This window comes from Mesoplodon bidens (genome assembly GCF_964165515.1).
Source record: "Mesoplodon bidens genome assembly, chromosome: 4".
In the NCBI taxonomy this organism is placed as follows: domain Eukaryota; kingdom Metazoa; phylum Chordata; class Mammalia; order Artiodactyla; family Ziphiidae; genus Mesoplodon; species Mesoplodon bidens.
In genome coordinates, this window is record NC_138160.1 from 76,535,677 (window position 1) to 76,556,514 (window position 20,838).

The following is a 20,838-nucleotide window of genomic DNA, read 5'->3' on the forward strand; positions in this document are numbered from 1 at the left end:
CCTCAATTAGGGTTTTTGTCTAATATTTCTCTACATCTCGATTTAGGTTATATAATTTTGGCAGCAAATATTTATATACAATGATACTGTCTTATTCAGTGTATCACCTAATCTGGGAAGCGAAATATTGGGTTTGTCCAGTTATTGGTGATATTGACTTTGATAATTACTTAACATAGTTAAAAGTAGTGTCTACCAGGTTACTCCACTGTAAAATATCTTTTTTTCCTTAGTAATTAAAGAATAATTCATGGAAAGATACTTTTAAGAGTTTGTAAATATCTTAGCCCTCATCCAACTTGATGATTCTTGTGGTGGTTTAAAATGGTTTGTAAATGGTGACTTTCTAACATTATCATTCCTCCTACATTTATTACATGGTACCCTATTCCCTTATTTATTTTTTTGTTTACTATAAGTGTGGACTCATAGATTTTTTTTTTTACTTTAATAGATTAACATTTATTATTCTCATTATTTTGAAGCTCAAATTCTCTCAGTTTGGCCAGTGGGAGTCCCTTTGAGCTGACAACTGAGGCTTTTGGACATGTCCCTATCATTTTTTGAGCTGCAACATCACTTTTATTTATTTCATATTTTGGGATTTGTTTCCAACAATGATTTTAAAAGTTTGAAACTCATTGTTCTGCTGTAACATTTTTTTCTCCAATTTTCCTTATTTCAAGTCAGGTTTGTATAAAAAGTATCTAGAATACAGAGAAGACTGAGAATAAATGATGGTAACCCTTTTGTTTCTGTGGCCATACTGGCCACCATGCTGTCCTCCAACCTGCCAGCTATGTTCCTGCATTAAAGGCGTGGCATTTCTTGTGTCCTTGGCCTGGAAACTTCCTCCCAATGCAGCTCCATAGTTGTTCCCACATCTCCTTTAAGCCATAGCTCAAACATCGCTTTCTCAGGAGGCTCCCATGACCACTTTTATTATAACAGAACAATGGTTCTCAAACTTTTTAAAGCACCCTTTGAAAACCCTTTGATGGTAACCCTTAATTCCCAAAGCTTCATTTCAAAGCAAGATATAAAATGACAATAGGTTTAACCCATGAATGGTTAAGTCAGAAACATGATCTTAACCCTCACTGATCTATTTCACCATAGAGGGTTGACAAACTTTCTGAAGTGTTTACTGGTATACACACAGTCCTGGGTCATGGAAACAAAATAGATGTTACCTTCTCTGCTGCTTCTGACTTACTGATTCCTTATTCAATTCACTTCCTTATTACACACAGCATATCCACTTCTCTATCACTCTGCTATGAATTAGTCTAATTTTTAAAACTGTTTGTTCCTAAAGAAAAGTATCAATAAACAAGAATAATGTAGAACTACTTGTCTTTTCTTATGGAATACTCTCTAAAAGAACATCTTTTTAACTATGTAACACTTAACATTTGCTTATCCCAAATAAGTCTTTAAAAAGACAAACAAAAAACCCTCAACAAACAACCACAGATAATAATCACCATCAGAGATGGCCAAGACTTTACAAGTAATCAAGTGCTTTCACTCACATGCAGCAGAGAAATTCATTTTTCCCTGAGCACGCTGCTTCAATATACAATTCAAGGTGACTGAATTTCATAGATAGGGTTAAAGGTGTCCTTAAAATACACAGTAAGTTCCATGACTTACAGGGCTTTCCCAAAGCAAACTCAGTAAGTCATCATCAGTATGCATCATCAGTTTCTTGGAAGATCTTAAGTTTTTCAAACTACTTAACTAGTCTTTTTCTAAAACTAATAACATACTTCAGACTTTCCAAAGTATATTATTTCTAGCTCCTATACTGAGGTCATATACGGTGGCTGACTTTTCCCCTCAACATCTATTTTTCATTAAATTACATAACAGTCATCTTTTAGGTTTTCAAGATGCTTCTGTACAGCAGGATCAATATATTTGTCAACATGGCAAATAAGTAAATGTTTACAGGCCATAAAATGATGAGGTACCTCACTATATAATGGAAGAAATTCTCCCAACATGCAACTTATTTTCCAAGGGTAAGTCATGTAAACTGAATTACACTTTAAAACTTCTGGCTACCTAATCCATCTAGTGAAATCCTTGAGTGATTTACCAATGATACATCTAAAGACATAACTCACTTTCAAAGGTGCCTATTTTAGGCACTGCGAGAATTAGCTGACTGTAAGTGAAACTCATGATCTCCTCAAAAAAACAAAAATACCATATAAATTCAGTGGCCATTTGTTTTTTCATTATAATGTTAGTTATCCTGTAGTATTCAATTATCTAAGATAAAAGGCATACCATAGTATTTAGTCTTCTAACATACAAAGAACCATATTCATCACATATGATGCAATATAGCTTCTTGTTCTTGAGGTTTAGACCTGAGCTGTCCAATATGGTAGCCAGTAGCTACATGTGGCTATTGAGCACTTGTAATATACTTAGTCCAAATTGAGACACACATAAGTGTAAGATAACACATTAGATTTCAAAGTTTAGTATGAAAAAAATGTAAAATATACCACAAATAATTTTATGTTGATTCTATATTGAAATAGTATTTTAACATATTGGATTAAATAAAATTTTATTAAATTCATATGTTTCTTTTTACTTTGTTTAATGTGGCTACAAAAAATTTTTTAATTATACAAGTGGCTCACATTTTATTTCTACTGGAGAGGACTTATTTAGACTAAAGTGGGCAAAAGTCATAATCAGAGGCCAGTTCCATAGTGTGTCATAAATAACCTGCAACCACACTACTTTCTAAGTTTTTGAGGTTATTAGCAGATCATCAAATCCCAAGGGCAACAAAAGACTAAGTCTAGGTGAACTCCGTTTGTAATGAATTCAGTAATAAATTTTACACATGGTAATGATATCATAGTGGTTAATTAGGCAACTTGGTAACCACCTGCTGTAACTGTCTTAAAAATGATAATCGGGCTTCCCTGGTGGCACAGTGGTTGAGAATCTGCCTGCCAATGCAGGGGACACGGGTTCGAGCCCTGGTCTAGGAAGATTCCACATGCCGCGGAGCAACTAGGCCCGTGAGCCACAACTACTGAGCCTGCGCGTCTGGAGTTTGTGCTCCACAACAAGAGAGGCTGCGACAGTGAGAGGCCCATGCACCGTGGAAGAGTGGCCCCCGCTCGCCGCAACTAGAGAAAGCCCTCGCACAGAAACGAAGACCCAACACAGACAAAAATAAATAAATAAATAAATAATTTTTAAAAAAAGACTATCAATACTATTATTTTGACATAGCTAAAGTTTATAGATTTTATTTTTTATTACCTCATTTCTATAAATACTATACTGAATATTCTTACAAACAGTTTACTATGTACTGAATACCTTTATTTAGATATAATGGGCATTTTAGGGACTTCCCTGGTAGCCCAGTGGTTAAGAACCCACCTTCCAATGCAGGGGATGTGGTTTCGATCCCTCTTCGGGGAACTAAGATCCCACGTGCCGCTCGGCAAACTAGGCCCACGTGCCGCAACTACAGAGCCCGTGCACTCTGGAGCTCGCACGCCACATGGAAGAGCCCGCACACTGCAACGAAAGATCCCACGTAAAACTGAGACCCAATGCAGCCATAGATAAGATACGTAGGTAGGTAGGTAGGTAGGTAGATAGATAGATAGATATTTCTGTGTGTCTCAGACTATATATGGTGTATCCCTCCAGGTTAGAGGTCATATTCCTCCCTGACAAGGATAATAAAGATAGTGTCATCCTCCGAGGCAAAGGTTGGGCAGGTTTGCTAGCAGGCCCTTACAAGACTGGGAGGACACAGATCCACTGTGTGCACAGCATCTACCTGGGCCTCATTCTGTACTACGGGACTTGGGGAACCTATATGAACATGAAGACCATGCTGCCTACTGTGTTTTGAGCAATAAACTATCTAAATCTATCTGACTGGGCTCATTGTTTCCTTATGACAGGAATCTGCAGAAGTGTGGTGAGCCAGCTTAGCAGCTGACTGCTGCTCAGGAAGTGCTTAACACTCCTCCTCCTTTTATGTCCTCAGTCTTCATACAAGCACCGCTATCTACTCCACTGCCCAAGTCAGAAACATGACCATCAGTCTTGACTCCTGCCCCTCATTCACTGGCCCCACCATATCCAGTCAAGTCACCATGTCCTACCATCTAAATTTCTCTCAAACCATCACTTCTCTATTTCCTCTGCCTTTACCCTAGTTCACGTCATTACCCTCTCTCACCCAGATGCCTAATTTGTGTCACTGTCTCTAGTGTTGCCCTATTTCACCCATTCTTCACGTTGCAGCTGTAATGATCATTTTTTGGTCATTTCATTGCCTTCAGGATAAAGTCTAAACTTCTTAGGATTACAAGGTATTTTAAGGTCAGAACTTATATCGAATGTTTCTTGAAATTCTATTTGTGATTATATCATGGGGGGGCGGGGCGGGGGGGGAGGAAAGAGAAAATGAGAGATTAGACCACATCTAATATAAAAGACTGTGGAGCAAAACATAAGTTGGGTGGGGTAGACCTCAGTGGAATCATCATAGTTCCTCTCTTCCTTATTCATGAAGAGTTGAATGCAGCTGAACTCTATGGCTTCCCTCTGTTAGAAATGGTAACGAAAAAGGGGGTGAACACAGTCAAGGGCATTCCAGCCACATTTATTCTGATAAAGGGAATGCTCAGGCTGTAAGCAAATATGGCCTTCCTGTTACTAGATTTAGAATAGGTGATTGGTGTCACATCTATCTTTTCTTTCTGGTTCATGGCACTCAAAAAAGAGGCCTCTTTTCTTTATAAATGACACAAACTAAGCATGATACATTCAGATGTATCATGCTGATTGGGCTTGGGAAAATTCAGATAAGCTTCTTCCTGCTTTTTGTCTGGTTTAGTTGCTCTTCTTCGTAACAGCTCAGATTTTCTCTCTTTCAGGAAAACTTCTCTGACTCCCAAAGTTGAGTTAGATGTCTTTCCTATGCGTTTACTCATGTTTTAGCATTTAATACACAGTATTAATCTCTGCAACTACACGGTAACCTCTTTGAAGACAGTATGTTTAACTCGTTATCTGTATCCTCAAGGCTAGCATCATGCCTGGCACATAGTAGGTACCCAATAAATAACTGTTTAGTTTAAATAAACAAATAATCAGATCACACTTTTAAAAGTCAGAAAGAGAATTGTAATCTTGAAGGGGAAAATAGTAGGAGGAGAGGGATTTAGGTTGTAGAGCTTTTCTTATCTTCTAAAACATAGTCAAACACACATACACACATACTGACATGCCATATCACTGAAGTTTTCCCTAATTTCAATAGTCGTCCCACTCCTAGGTTTGAAGCTTCAGAGCTATTAGAAGCTTTCATGAGAAAAGAGAAAATTCATTTTTTTTCCAAAGACTTATTCATGTTAAGGCAGTCTTTAATGTAATCTATACATAAATCAAGTCTGCTTCCAGGCCAGGAGCACAAAGATGGTGAAGGTAAGATGACAGTTTAACTGGACAATTACTTCATCCAATTTTTTAGGATGAAAGATCCTCATCTTTGCTTACTATCTTCTCCAAAGAGCTGAGGTATTTTTGGCCCCTGGTTTGAATTTTGAGAAGAGAAGCTTAGAATGCTGCTAAGCTTTCTTCCAAGACCTTAGAGCAGCCAACACAGCCCCTCAACAAAGAAAAAAAAAGAGACCTTTAAGCAACTGGTGCAGCACGGCAGGTTTCAAGAATGCCTATGATCTCACAGTGTGAATAGCTTAGGGAGACACTGGGGTCCTGGTAATCACTAGTTGGTTACCCTAATTTAAATTTTCAGAGTTTTCTTTGGCCAACAGCTGAACCATCAGTTATAAAATGATTTCCAGTAATGATTTCCAGTAAGACTGTAGCTCAGCTTTATATTTTATGACCTGGTTCTTTTAGATTATTGAAAGCAAAGTTCTTAAACTCACAGAGCATTTTCCTTCATATAAGTAAGTATATTATCACATTTGGAGATAAATCTGCGTTGTAGTAATGACCCTGCAACTTGCTATATGAACTTGGAGTAATAATTTTAAAACTTCTGAGCCTCAGCTTCCTCTTTGTGGTGAAGATTAACTAAATAACAATACAATGTGCCTATAACATTACCCACTACTCTGTTGATGCGCAACAAATGGTAGTCATAATTTTCATAAGGTTCTTTATAACATGGGTTAGCAGGCCAAACCTGTCCATCACTGTTTCATAAATAAAGTTTTATTGGAACACAGCCACAATCATTTGTTTATGTATCCTCTATGACTACTTCTGCGCTACAATGACAAAGCTGTACAGACAGAGTAATGACAGTTACAACTGACACCATATGGCCCACAGAACCTAAAATATTTACTACCTGGCCCTTTACAAAGTCTGCTGACTCCTACTCACAATAGGTTTCACTAAAACTTCTAAAATAATATTATTACCTTTTATACCATTAATAAACCAAATAAGCTTTCCTGGCTTTAATATACTCAAAACTTTGTAATTAAGGGAACTACATTCAGTCTCACAAAGATAATGGCTGATCTAATGGCTCTTTCTCTTCATCTATCCTCAACAGTGACTGGACGTGGCTAGAAGAAAGTCTGATAGGGATGGCTATACAAAATAATAAGCAAAAAATATAACTCTTTGTAACAACCTGATAGCTTAAGTATACCACCTGCACTTCTATATTCTAGGCTTAATGAAAAAGACAGGAAGGCAGGGGATTAGGGTTCTCCAGAAAAATAGAACATGAGAGAAACAGAATAGAAGAGAGAGAGAGAGATTATATATAAAGAGAGTTTATATAATGAATTGGCTTGTGTGATTATGAAGGCCGAAAAGTCCCAAGACCTGCAGTTGCCAACCTAAAGACTCAGGACAGTTGATGGTGTATTTCCAGTTCAAGCCCAAAGGCCTGAAAACGAGGAGAACTGATGGTTGTAGATGTAGTCTGAGTCTGAACGCCTGAGAACCAGGAAAGCCAGTGGTGTTAAGCTCTAGTCTGAAAGCCAGCAGACTTGAGACCCAAGAAGAGCCAACTTCTCAGTTCTGGTCTAAAAAGTAAAAGACCTACTGCCAGCTCAACAGGTCCTTCTTATGCATCCTTTCTGTTCTATTCATATCTTCAATTCATTGGATGAGGCCCATCCACATTAGCGAGGGCAGTCTTCTTTACTCTAGTCTACCAATTCAAATGTTAATCGCATCCAAAAAAGCCTTCACAGACACTCCCAGAACAATGTTTGACCAAATATCTGGGTACTTCTGGCCCAGTCAAGTTGACACATAAAATTAACCATCACTGCAGGCAGGCAGCTAAAAACCAAATATTTCTATTAGGTAGAAAATACAGGACTCTCATATACACAAGTAATATTCTGTAAGATTTTTTTTACTGCTGCTACATAAACAGATACAAAATGCAGGGTTTTAAAAACTACTTACACAAAATATCTAAGGGAGCAGTTCTACATACTATAAAACTAGGATTCAATGTTGGAATTAGTATTTCCTGAAGTTACAAAAAACTCTCATTAGATTTGAATAGAGGCTGTTATTTACCAAAATATTCTTTTTCTTTCAACTAACATTCCAAACACTTTGTACAACTGTTACAGCCTAGATACAGCAACAATGTAGATCATCTTACTCTTCTCCTTTTCTCCAAAAACTCAGTAAAAAAAAAACTGCTTTAACCTTATAAAATACCAACATCAGACCATTCATTGACTATATTTTCCTAATATTCACCTTCTAATGTGTTTATTAAGCCTAATGTTTCTTCACCTGTGAATATTTTAGAGATAATAGTAAGGTACCATGATTATAGAAGCTAATCAATTATAGACAGTTAATTGTAAATCTTACCACCTTATTAAACAATTCTATTGTAAATCTTACTATTTTATAAAAAGCAAGAGCAAGTGTTTTTTACAGAGTTATCGATACAATATTTTCTGTTCTACTGCTTTGAAACCAACAGAGTAAACACGGGCTAAGAAATCCTATTTGCAGAGGCCTGCTGATATCACTGATTATTGTTTTGCATAAACAAGGAAATACCTATTAGAGCTGAGTGTTAAGACCAAATATCAAATAGTTGGAGTAGGAAGCACCTAATGGAAACAAGAACTTTTTAAAGACCCTTTACCTTATCTATATGCATCACCAAAAATGAATAAAAGACAAAATGTCGCGTCTATATTTCTGGGAAGGTAGTGGTACAACCTGGAATTTCTGTAGATAGACTATTGGGAAGGGTTGTTAGTAGACTTTAGTAACCTTAGAAAACTTGCTTACAGCATGTCAAGATCTCTTAAGTACCTTCTAAATACAAATGTTCATTTTATAACTCTTCTCTGGAATTTTAAATTAGGAATGGGTGACTTTTCTGAGGATCATGCACACCCTAAATTTTTTTAATGTCTGAATTTAGCAAAGCCCCAAACACATTTGGTCAAAGTTCATTTTAAGCCCTTTCTCAAATTTTATACACAGGTACATTTCAAAAGCAATTTATTTCTGTGTGTGTTTCTGATTCATTTAAACTTTGCTCATCAAAAGTTTATTTTTTGTTAGAGTTAGTTGTTCTCTATGATTCCTAATAAGGTTTGGTTTTATAACATTTTTAAAAACACTCTTGTTTTCAAGAGAGAAAGTTGCTCTAAAAACTTTTACCTCAGAATTACTAATTTGGTTTGAATAGAATCTACACTTGGCAAAATATTTCTATACTCTCAACTAACTTTTCTTTAACATTTCTCATAACTCTATAAGCCCAGACATAGCTACAGTATATAAATCATATATGTCACCATCATCTAGGCAGCATTTCCAAAACTGTATCTATAGCATGTTAGTGTCTCAAGAGATGTCAAGAGGTGTTCATGGGTAGAAAGTGGTTAGGAGTGGTAGTCAAGTTTAAGTGTTGGAAATCCTGAATTAAACAAAATCAAACAGGTTTCTTTACTATAATGTTTCCCAGAACTTTTATGTGCATAATTAATATTCAAGAAAGAGATATAGGAAGCAATGTTTCCCAAACTTAACAATGGAAGTCTTTTAACAAACCTAATACATTGTAGGATATTTATGTTCTGTAAAACAATTTGGAAAGCTGATTTGTGTGGTCTCAAACACTAAGGAAGTGATTGCATTTATGATCTCCCCCCTGTATCTGTCACTGTTAATGTGATAATCTACCAGTTTCAGAAAGATAGACCAGCTATTTAAAAAATACTCCTAGATGAGGCAGAATTACTAATAATTCTGTTTTAACAAAATAGGAACAAATTGGAAATCTGAGTTTGAAACAGACTCACAGATACAGAAAACAGACTTGTGGTTGCCAAGGGGGAGGGGAGATGGGGGAGGGATGGATTGGGAGTTTGGGATTAGCAGATGAAAACTACTGGGTTGGTCAAAAAGTGCCTTTGGTTTTTAAGTAAAAATAAAAGACAATTTTCATTTTCACCAAGAACTTTATTTAACAACATATTCACCCTTTTGTCCACTACCTTCTGCCATTTTTCAGGCAACTTCAAAATTCCATCCTCCCAAAACTTTATCTTTTTGAGCAAAGAACTGTTCCAGGTGCTGTTTACAGTCTTCCAAGGAATTGAAATTTTTTCCATTAAGAGAATTTTGTAAAGACTGAAATAAATGGAAATCCGAAGGTACAATGTCTGGTGAATACGGCAGATGAATCAGAACTTCCCAGCCAAGCTGTGACCGTTTTTGCCTGGTCGTCAAAGAAACATGGGGTCTTGCGTTATCCTAATGGAAGATTATGCATTTTCTGTTGACTAATTCTGGACACTGTTTGTCAAGAGCTGCTTTCAGGTGGTCTAATTTGGAGCCGTACTTGTTGGAATTAATTGTTTGGTTTTCCAGAAGGAGCTCAATAATAGAGGACTCCCTTCCAATCCTACCATATACACAACATCACCTTCTTTGGATGAAGACCAGCCTTTGGTGTGGTTGATGGTGGTTCATTTCACTTGCCCCACGATCTCTTCCATTCCACATTATTGTACAGTATCCACTTTCACCGCCCCTCACAATTTGTTTCAAAAACAGAATGTTTTCATTAAGTTTAAGTAGAGAATCACATGCAGATATATGGTCAAGAAGGGTTTTTTCGCTTAACTTATGTGGAACCCAAACATCAAAGCCGTTAACATAACCAAGCTGGTGCAAATGATTTTCAATTCTTGATTTGGATATTCTGAGTATGTCGGCTATCTCCCATGTGGTGTAACATTGATTGTTTTCAATTAATGTTTCAATTTGATCACTATCAACTTCAACTGCTCTACCCAACCACGGTGCATCATCCAGAGAGAAATCTCCAGCATGAAACTTTGTAAACCACTTTTGACATGTTCGATCAGTTGCAACACCTTCTCCATATACCACACACATTTCGGTTGCATTTTTACCTTTCTTGAAATAATAAAGGATAATATGCTGAAAACGTTGATTTTTTTCCTTCCATCTTCAATATTAAAATGGCTACACAAAAATTCACCAATTTTGATAAGTTTTTTTTTTTTAAGATGTTGGGGGTAGGAGTTTATTAATTAATTAATTTATTTTTTGCTGTGTTGGGTCTTCGTTTCTGTGCTTTCTCTAGTTGTGGCAAGCGGGGGCCACTCTTCATCATGGTGCGTGGGCCTCTCACTATCATGGCCTCTCTTGTTGCGGAGCACAGGCCCCAGACGTGCAGGCTCAGTACTTCTGGCTCACGGGCCTAGTTGCTCTGCGGCATGTGGGATCCTCCCAGACCAGGGCTCGAACCCGTGTCCCCTGCATTAGCAGGCAGATTCTCAACCACTATGCCACCAGGGAAGCCCTCAGTCCCTATTTTATTTTAGAAAGCTGTGCAACTTTTTTTTTTTTGCAGTATGCGGGCCTCTCACTGTGTGGCCTCTCCCATTGCGGAGCACAGGCTCCAGACGTGCAGGCTCAGTGGCCATGGCTCATGGGCCCAGCCGCTCCACAGCATGTGGGATCCTCCCGGACTGGGGCACGAACCCGCGTCCCCTGCATTGGCAGGCGGACTCTCAACCACTGTGCCACCAGGGAAGCCCAGATAAGTCTTTTTTTTAATGCATGCTGATATGACAGCTGTCACATACAATCTAACAAAATTGTTTTGAATGAAGTTTAAGACAACTAAGTGTTACTACAGCCATCTTACAGAAAAAAGCTGAATGAACCTTTTGGCCCACCCAATATTATATACAGAATGGATAAACAACAAGGTCCTACTGTGTAGCACAGGAAACTATATTCAATATCCTGTGATAAACCATAATGGAAAAGAATATGAAAAAAGTATACATTTACATGTGTATAACTAAATCACTTTGCTGTACAGCAGAAATTAACACAACATTGTAAATCAACTATACTTCAATAAAATAATTTTATTAAAAAAGAGAGGATTTTAAAAGCAGCAAGAGAAAAACAAAGAGTCAGTTACAACAGAACCTCCATAACGCTATCAGCTGATTTCTCTGCAGACACTTTGCAGGCAAGAAGGGAGTGGCAAGATACATTCAAAGTCCTAAAAGGGAAAAACCTGCAACCTAGGACACTCTACCCAGCAAGATTATCATTTAGAATAGAAGGAGAGATAAAGAATTTCTCAGACAAGTAAAAACTAAAAGAATACAGCAATACTAAACCTACCCTAAAAGAAATATTGAAAGGTCTTCTCTAAATAGAAAAGAAGCAAAAATCTATAGGAAACGGAAAATCACAATAGGAAAGGTAAATATATAAAAGGATGGAAGATCACTTAAATAAGCCAGTATATAGATTAAAAAACAATCAAAAAATTCTGTGAAAGCGATTATAACTACAATGAAGAGTAAAAGGATAAACATGAAGATGTAAAATAGGGCATCAAAATCACCAAATGTGGGTGAGGGGAGTAAGAAAATGTAGACCTTTTAGAATGTGTTTGAGCTTATATCACTACCAGTCTAAAGCAAGTAGATATAGTTATGGGTTAACATACTTGAAAACCAGGGTAACCACAAAAACCAAAAAGAAAAAAAAAACTCAAGCATAATACAAAGAAAACCATCAAACCACAAAAAGAAAAACAAAAAGAAGAAAGGAACAAAGAAGAATACAAAATCAAGTAGAAAACAAGGTTTAAAAGGCAATAAATACATACATAGATATCAATAATTACTTCAAATGTCAAAGCACTAAATGCTCTGATCAAAAGATACAGAGTAGCAGATTGGATAATAAAACAAGAACCTACAATATGCTGCCTACAAGAGACCCACTTTAGGGCGAAAGACATGTATAGATTGAAAGTGAGGGGATAGAAAAAGATATTTCATGCAAATGGAAATGATAAGAAAGTGAGGGTAGCAATACTCATATCAGATAAAACAGACTTTAAAAAAAAGACTGTAAAGAAAAAGGAAGACAGTATATAGTAATAAAAGGGTCAATACAAGAAGAAGAAATCACACTCATTAACATATACACACCCAATTTAGGAGCACCTAAATACATAAAACAAAAACTAATAGACATAAAGGGAGAAACTGATGGAAATACAATAATAGTAGAGACTTTAACTCCCTACTGACATCAATGGACAGATCTTCCAGACAGAAAATCAATAAAGCAACAGAGATTCTAAATGACACAGTAGAACAATTAGAGTTAATTGATATTTTGAGGACATTACATCCAAAAGAAACAGAATACACATTCTTTTCAAGAACACATGTAACATTCTCTAGGACAGAACATATACCAGGACACAAAACAAGCCTCAACAAATTTAAGAGGATGGAAATTATTTCAAACATCTTTTCTGCCCACAATGGCATGAAACCACATGAAATCAACCACAGAAAGAGAAATGGGAAGAAAACGATTACATGGAGACTAAACAACATGCTACTAAAAATCCAATGGGTCAAGGATGAAATCAAAGAGAAAATAAAATACCTCGAGACAAATGACAACAAAAACACAACCATACAAAATCTATGGGATGCAGCAAAAGCAGTTCTAAGAGGAAAGTTCACAGCAATAGAGACCTTCCTTAAAAAACAAGAAACATTCCAAATAAACAACCTAACGTACCACATAAAAGAATTAGAAAAAGAACAACAAACAAAACCAAAAGTCAGCAGAAGGAAGGAAATAATAAAGATCAGAGAGGAAATAAGTAAAAGAGAGATAAAATGTATGTATGTGTGTATGTGTGAATGTGTGTGTGTGTGTGTGTGTATAAATAAAACCAAGAGCTGGTTTTTTGAAAGGATGAAAAAAATCAACAAACCTCTAGCCAAGCTCACCAAGAGGAAGAGAGGAGCCAAATAAGCAAAAGAAGAAATGAAAGAGGAGAAATAACAAACAGTACTGCAGAAATACAAAAAAACATAAGAAAGTACTATGAACAATTTCATGCCAACAAATTGGACAACATAGAAGAAATGCACAAGTTTCTAGAAACAAACAGCCTGACAAAACTGAATCAAGAAGAAACAGATAATTTGAACAGACCAATCACTAGAGTGAAATATAATATGTAATTTTTAAAAACTCCATGCAAACAAAAGTCCAGGACCAGATGCTTCACTGGAGAATTCTATCAAACATATAAAGAAGAACTTATACCGATATTTCTCAAACTCTTCCAAAAGATTAAAGAGGAGGGAACACTCCAAAGTCATTCTGTCAAGCCACCATCACCCTGACACCAAAACCAGACAAAACCACTACCAGAAAAGAACGTTAGAGGCCAATATCTTTGATGAATATAGATGCAAAAATCCTCAACAAAGTATTAACAAACTGAATCCAACAACACATAAAAAGGATCATACACCATGATCAAGTTGGATTCATTCCAGGATCACAAGGATGGTTCAAAATATGCAAATCAATCAATGTGATACACCACATCAACAAAAGAAAAGACAAAAACCACATGATCATCTCAATAGATGCAGAAAAAGCATTTGATAAAAGGCAACATCCATTCATGATAAAAACTCTTGCCAAAGTGGGTACTGAGGGAACATATCTCAACATAAGAAAAGCCATTTATGACAAACTCACAGCCAGCATAATGCTAAATGGTGAAAAGCTGAAAGCCTTCCTACTAAATTCTGGAACAAGACAAGGATGCCCATTCTCACCACTTCTATTCAACACAGTATTGGAAGTCCTAGCCACAGTAATCATACAAGAAAAAGAAATAAAAGGTATCCAAATCAGAAGGGAAGAGGTAAAAGTGTCACTATATGCAGATGGCATAATACTCTATATAGAAAACCCTAAAGACTTCACACAAAAACTATTAGAACTGATAAATGAGTTCAGCAAGGTAGCAGGATACAAGATTAACATACAGAAATAGTTTGCATTTCTTTCTTTACACTAACAATGAACTATCAGAAAGTAAAAAAAAAAAAAAAAAAATCCCGTTTAAAATCACATCAAAAAAAAAAAAACCTAGTAATAAGCGTGACCTAGGAGGTGAAAGACATATACAATGAGAACTATAAAACACTGATAAAGGAAAATGAAGATGATTCAAGGAAATGGAAAGATAGCCCATGTGCTTGGATTGGAAGAGCTAATATAGTTAAAATGGCCATACTACCCAAAGCAATCTACAGACTCAATGCAATCCTTACCAAATTACGAATGACATTTTTCACAGAACTAGAACAAACAATCCCAAAATTTATATGGAACCACAAAAGGCCCAGAACTGCCAAAGCAAACCTGAGGAGAAAAACAAAGCTGGAGGCATAACCCTTAGAACTTCAAACAATACTACAAGCTACAGTAATCAAAACAGTGTGGTACGCATCACAACTACTGAAGCCCGCACCCTTAGAGCCCACGCTCTTCAACAAGAGAGGCCACTGCAGTGAGAAGCCCATGCAATGCAACAAAGAATAGCCCCCACTCGCTGCAACTAGAGAAAGCCCGCGTGCAGCAACAAAGACCAAAAACACAGCCAAAAATAAATAAAATGTAAAAAAAAACAACAGTGTGGTATTGGTGCAAAAACAGACATAAAGATCAATGGAACTGAATAGAGAGCCCAGAAATAAACCCACACACCTACGGTCAATTAATCTTCAACAAATTAGGCAAGAAAATATAATGGAGAAAAGACAGTCTGTTCATCACGCATGCTGGGAAAGCTGGACAGCCACATGTAACTCAAAGAAGTTAGAACACTCCTTCATAGCATACACAAAAATAAACTTGAAATGGCTTAAAGACTTAAATATAAGACAGGACGCCAAAAAACTCCTAGTAAAGAACATAGGCAAAACATTCTTTGACACAAACCATAGCAAAACATTCTTAGATCTCCCAAGGCAAAAGAAATAAAAGCAAAAATATACAAATGGGCAGAAATTAACACAACATTATAAATCAACTATACTTCAATAAAATAAATGTTAAAAAATAAACAAACAAATGGAGCCTAATGGGGCCTAATCAAACTTATAAGCTTCTGCACAGCAAAGGAAACCATAAACCAAACAAAAGACAACCTACAGAACGGGAGAAAATATTTGCAAACAATGCAACGGACAAGGGCTTAATTTCCAAAATATACAAACAGCTCACCAAACTCAATAAAAAAAAAACCTGATTATAAAAGGAGCAGAAGACCTGAATAGACATATCTCCACAGAAGACATACAGATGGCCAACAGGCACATGAAAAGATGCTCAACATCACTAATCATCAGAGAAATGAAAATCTAAACCACAATGAGATATTACCTCACATCAGTCAGAATGGCTATCATCAAAAAGACCACAAATAATAAATGTTGGTGAGGATGTGGAGAAAAGGGAACCCTGTATGCTACTGGTGAATGTAAATTGGTAGTCACTGTGGGAAAGGTTCAGTAAGGAGGTGCCTCAAAAAACTAAAAATAGAACTAACATATGATCCAGCAATTCCACTCCTGGGTATATATCCAATGAAAACAAAAACACTCATTTGAAAAGATACCTGCACCCCAATGTTCATAGCAGCATTATTTACAATAGTCAATATATGGAAGCAACCTAAGTCTCCATTGACAGATGAATGGATAAAGAAGATGTGGTATATAATACAATGGAATACTAATCATGTAAAGAATGAAATTTTGCCATTTGCAACAACACGGATGGACTTGGAATATATTATGCTTAGTGAAATAAGTCACAGAAAGACAAATACTGTATATCACTTATATATGAAATCTAAAAACAGTAAAACAAACAAGTGAATATAACAAAGAAGAAAACAGGCTCATGATATAGAGAACAAACTAGTGGTTACCAGAGGGAGAGGAAAGTGGGGAAGGACAAGATACAGATAGGGAATTAAGAGATACAAACTACTATGTATAAAATAAATAAGCTACAAGGATATATTTGTACAGTACAGGGAATAGAGCCAATATTTTATAATAACTATAAATGGAGTATAACCTTTAAAAATTGTGAATCTCTATGTTGCACACCTGAAATTTATATAGTAGGTACAGCAACTATACCTCAATTTAAAAAAAGCACAGTAAGACATGACTAGATACAATGTACCCACTAGAGTGATTAAAATTAAAACATTAATAACACCAAGGATAACAGGGCTGTGCAGCAACTGAACTTTCATACATGTAAAATGTAAAATGATACAATCACTTTGGAAAACAATCTGAATTATATATTTAAAATTGGTAAACTTTATCTTCTGTAATTTATACCTCAATAAAGCTGAATTTTAAAAATAAACTTGAAAAAACATTTTTAAATTAGTAAAATAAATTCTGATAATATCTTGCAGTGGTTTAACATTTTTAAAATACTGGCCAATTTTTTTCCCCTATTATTCTTAGAGTCGTCCTCCATTCAAGCAGTAGATAGGCTCAACTTACCTCAGGGAAAGCAGTGACAGCAGAAAGCAGAAACAAGGAGTCTTTTTTCTGACCTATGAATTTCAAAATCCTGGACCTTGAGCATAATGGAAAGGACTTAGAACATATGCTTACCAAAGCTAGGAAGGTGAATAATACAAAACAAAAGGGGATGTGGAGACTGGAGTGAGCAAGTCCTGTAAGGAACCACTATGGAACTCTAGCTGATTTTTACCATATGAAAATGTGGGTCCAGTGTTGCTAGATCATTTTCCCCGAAAGAAATCTGGAGATTCAGATTTTTATATGAATTTTCCAAATTCTTGAAATAATTCCCAAGCAAAAGGCACTGCTGTGAGTCAAATTCACGCACTGGATTTGCAACATCTGGCACAGAAGACAGATTTAGAACACCTTAAAAACAAAAAATAAACAAAAAACCACAGGACTTCCTCACCTTCCAGACTTGACAGAAATTCCCTGCAATGGGGAAAATAAAAGTCAAAGCAACAATGAATACAGACATTGTTCTTACAAAAGAATAGAGGCAATCTGCGTCCCACTTCTTAGGTACGCACTCAAGAAGGCAAGAAGATCTCACAGAACTGGATGGATAATGTGATGGGCAAAAATGGTATTAGCCTCATAGAATTTCCCAGGCCCTACAGACCCAGAGAGACTGAGACAAGTGGCAGTCTCAGAGAATTCTCCAAATGTTAGTGGAGTGTGGGGATCACAGAAAGATTACAACTTTATCAATAGCATGGAAGTTGCAGAAAGGTTTTAGTTTACCAGCTAAAACCTTGTGGATGGGAATGAGGAATAAGCCAGCAGTAACCTGTGATGACTGACTAACTTCAGAAACAAAATGAAGGAGAAACATTTCTACAGATGCCACCACTGTGGAAAAGCTGAAGATATCATGTAGGACCCACCATCCCAACCCAAGAATTAGCAGAGCATGGAAAGGTAGGATAGCTCTAATTTACAGTAAAATTTCAGCCACCTAGGCAGAGTAGGGGCTCAAAATAGAAACTGAGCTACAAAATAATTACAAAAAGTATATTCCTTTAATATCTGACATTGTAAACTGAGATGTACGTCTACAGTCAGCTGTAAGCAAGAAAGTTATCAAGAGAAGAGGGGAGCATTTTATTTTGTTTACTTTCTTTAGATGAGTTATGCCAAATAAATATTGGATTTGGTATTAAGCCCTACAGATAGGCCACCAGAGCATAAGACTTTGAAAAACTACTACTCAATATACTATAGAATTTTGCTCTTCAGATGACCTTTGAAATAATTTTACTAGACATACTGAATTATCAAACAAATATATTAAGTTTCCGAAACTCATTTGCAATGTCACTGTCACAGGGCAAGTCTAAGTGACTGGTAACACTGAACCAAGTGAGCAAAACTTACTCATTCTGAAACTATTTAAATAAATACAATAACAATATGACCAGAATCCATTGGTTTACACTGGTTAAAGTGTTAGTCTGAGGCATTAACAAGGAGGAAGCAGAGAGGTTGTCACAATGTGTGTGTGTGTGTGTGTGTGTGTGTAAAAACTGTATTTTCCTATTTTTCTAAAATGACCACATAGAACTTTAATTTCCAGAAAACAATTAGAAAGTATGTATTTAAAAATAGAAGACAAGTCTTTTAATTACCCCTTTAATACAGTCTTAGAAATTTAATAGCACACTGCCTGATTAAACATGATTAATACTCAGATCTACACTGTTGCAATTACCCAAGTAATTCAGGCAAAGAGTCTACCTTAGTGAGAATATTCAGATAATTAATCAAGTACTTATAGCAGCTGTGACATAAGAGGACCTCTGAGCTTCAGTTTTCTTCTCTGTAAAATGGGGACAAATACCTGCACAGCCTAACATTTGCAAGAGCATCTAGAACAGTGTGTGATATATAACAAGCCCACAGAAATATTTACTGAATTAGCCACCACTGACTTCACTTTGACTGGCCTCTGGAAGTACTAATCAATAAAATCATTCTAGGAAAATAGTCCCCTACTCCATCATGGTACTGTAGTACTCTTCCAAAGGTAAAACAGACCTTGAGTAGTGTTATCCAGTGCAGGCTATACCTGAAAAACCACTTCCCATTCCTACTGAAGTATTTATATTAATAAATGCAGCTGGATAAGTGCCTAAAAATTCTCCTGATACCTTGCATCTCTACTTTCATCTGAGAAAATATTCCTCAAGTGAAGTGAGTCCACACTGCCTCCCTGCTCTCAACCCTCTAAGAGTAATGACTTGCCATCATACTTAGAATAAAATCCAAGGACTTTACTGTGGCCTATCAGCCTTTTCATGATTTGCCTCTGCCTAACTCTTAACTTCATTTCCTATCACTCTCCCCCTCCACCCACTGTGCTTCTTATTGATCCTTGAATACATCAAACACAAGCCTTTGCACTTGACTCCTCCCACTTCCACTTACACACTTCCCTGAAACTCATATGGTTTGCTCCCTCACTTCAGATTTATGCTCAAATATCACCTCTACAGAGAAAACTTCCTTGACTGCCCTTTCTAAAGTAGTATACTCTGTTTTTTTCTATCCCTTTAATCTGTTTTTCCCATAAAAAATCAAATATATATTTATTCATCTGTTGTAATGTACGCTCCATGAGGATCGAGACTTCATCTCAACTATTTTATCTCCAGAGCCTAGAACACTGTCTGGTATAAAGCGACAGCAAATTATCATTGACAGTGAATCTGCTGAATTAAGTGGAAAGATCTGAACATTCAAGGAAAGCTTCAGCAAATGCTACTGACAATGCAAGGAGAAGTAAGAAGACCAGTAACAGTTGTGGTGGCCATATGAACCTAGAACACCTACAGATGGAAAAGGTAAAAGGCTGAAGGAAATGGATCAGCACCAGAATTAGAGTAAGATTTTATTTGATTTTATTTATTTTTTTTGCAGTACGTGGGCCTCTCACTGTTGTGGCCTCTCCCGTTGTGAAGCACAGGCTCCGGACACGCAGGCTCAGTGGCCATGGCTCAGGGGCCCAGCCGCTCTGCGGCACATGGGATCCTCCCGGACCGGGGCACGAACCCGTGTCCCCTGCATCGGCAGGCGGACTCTCAATCACTGAGCCACCAGGGAAGCCCTAAAGTAAGATTTTTAATAGCTGGAGGATAGAAGGCAGGATGGAAGGAAAGAGAATAAGGCCAGGCCTCAGATGGTTGAAGCCTGAGCAAATGGAGAAAAATCTCTTTTTTGAATCCCATTCACTCCCCCTCATTTTCCTTCCTCTCACGTTTCCTCTAGCAGTACTACCCACTTTTGCCATCTCTCTTCCTCCTCCTCTTTTGCTTCCTCTGTCATAAATTGTTTTTCACTTGTATATTGCCTTCACAAAGTTTTTTTTTTTTCCTTTGAAACAGTAGCCTCAGTAGAAGAAAAGATCTCTGATGAGAAACTCTTAAGAGTATATTTTATATGCCTTAGATGCCGAGAACACCAACATCATCATCATCATCATCATCAGTATCAAGTACTCATCATGAATGCAACAGACTGAAAAACAGAATCATGGAGCCATTCCCTTTCACCTGCTACATCAAGAATTCTGAATGCTTTGGGACTTCAACTGTTTAATTTTCTTCTTTTCTTTCTCCAGAATATATCTTTAAAATATAATCATCTTTTTTTAGCTTTATTGAGGTATAATTGATATATATAATTGCACACATTTAATGTACATATTTTGATGAGTTAGTTTGGACATACGCACACACATCACCACAGTTAAGGCACTATAAACATATCTATAATCTCCAAAAATTTCCTTGTATTCTTTTGTTTTTTGTTCTGTTGTAAGAGCATTTAACATGAGATTTAT

At 36.6% G+C, this 20,838-nt stretch overlaps 1 long non-coding RNA gene across 11 annotated transcripts in view; it reads right to left on the bottom strand.

The window, feature by feature from the left end:
• LOC308616978 overlaps positions 1-20,838 on the bottom strand; it is a 166,280-nt gene that overhangs the window by 30,163 nt on the left and 115,279 nt on the right. The gene's annotated exons all lie outside the window — the stretch shown is intronic.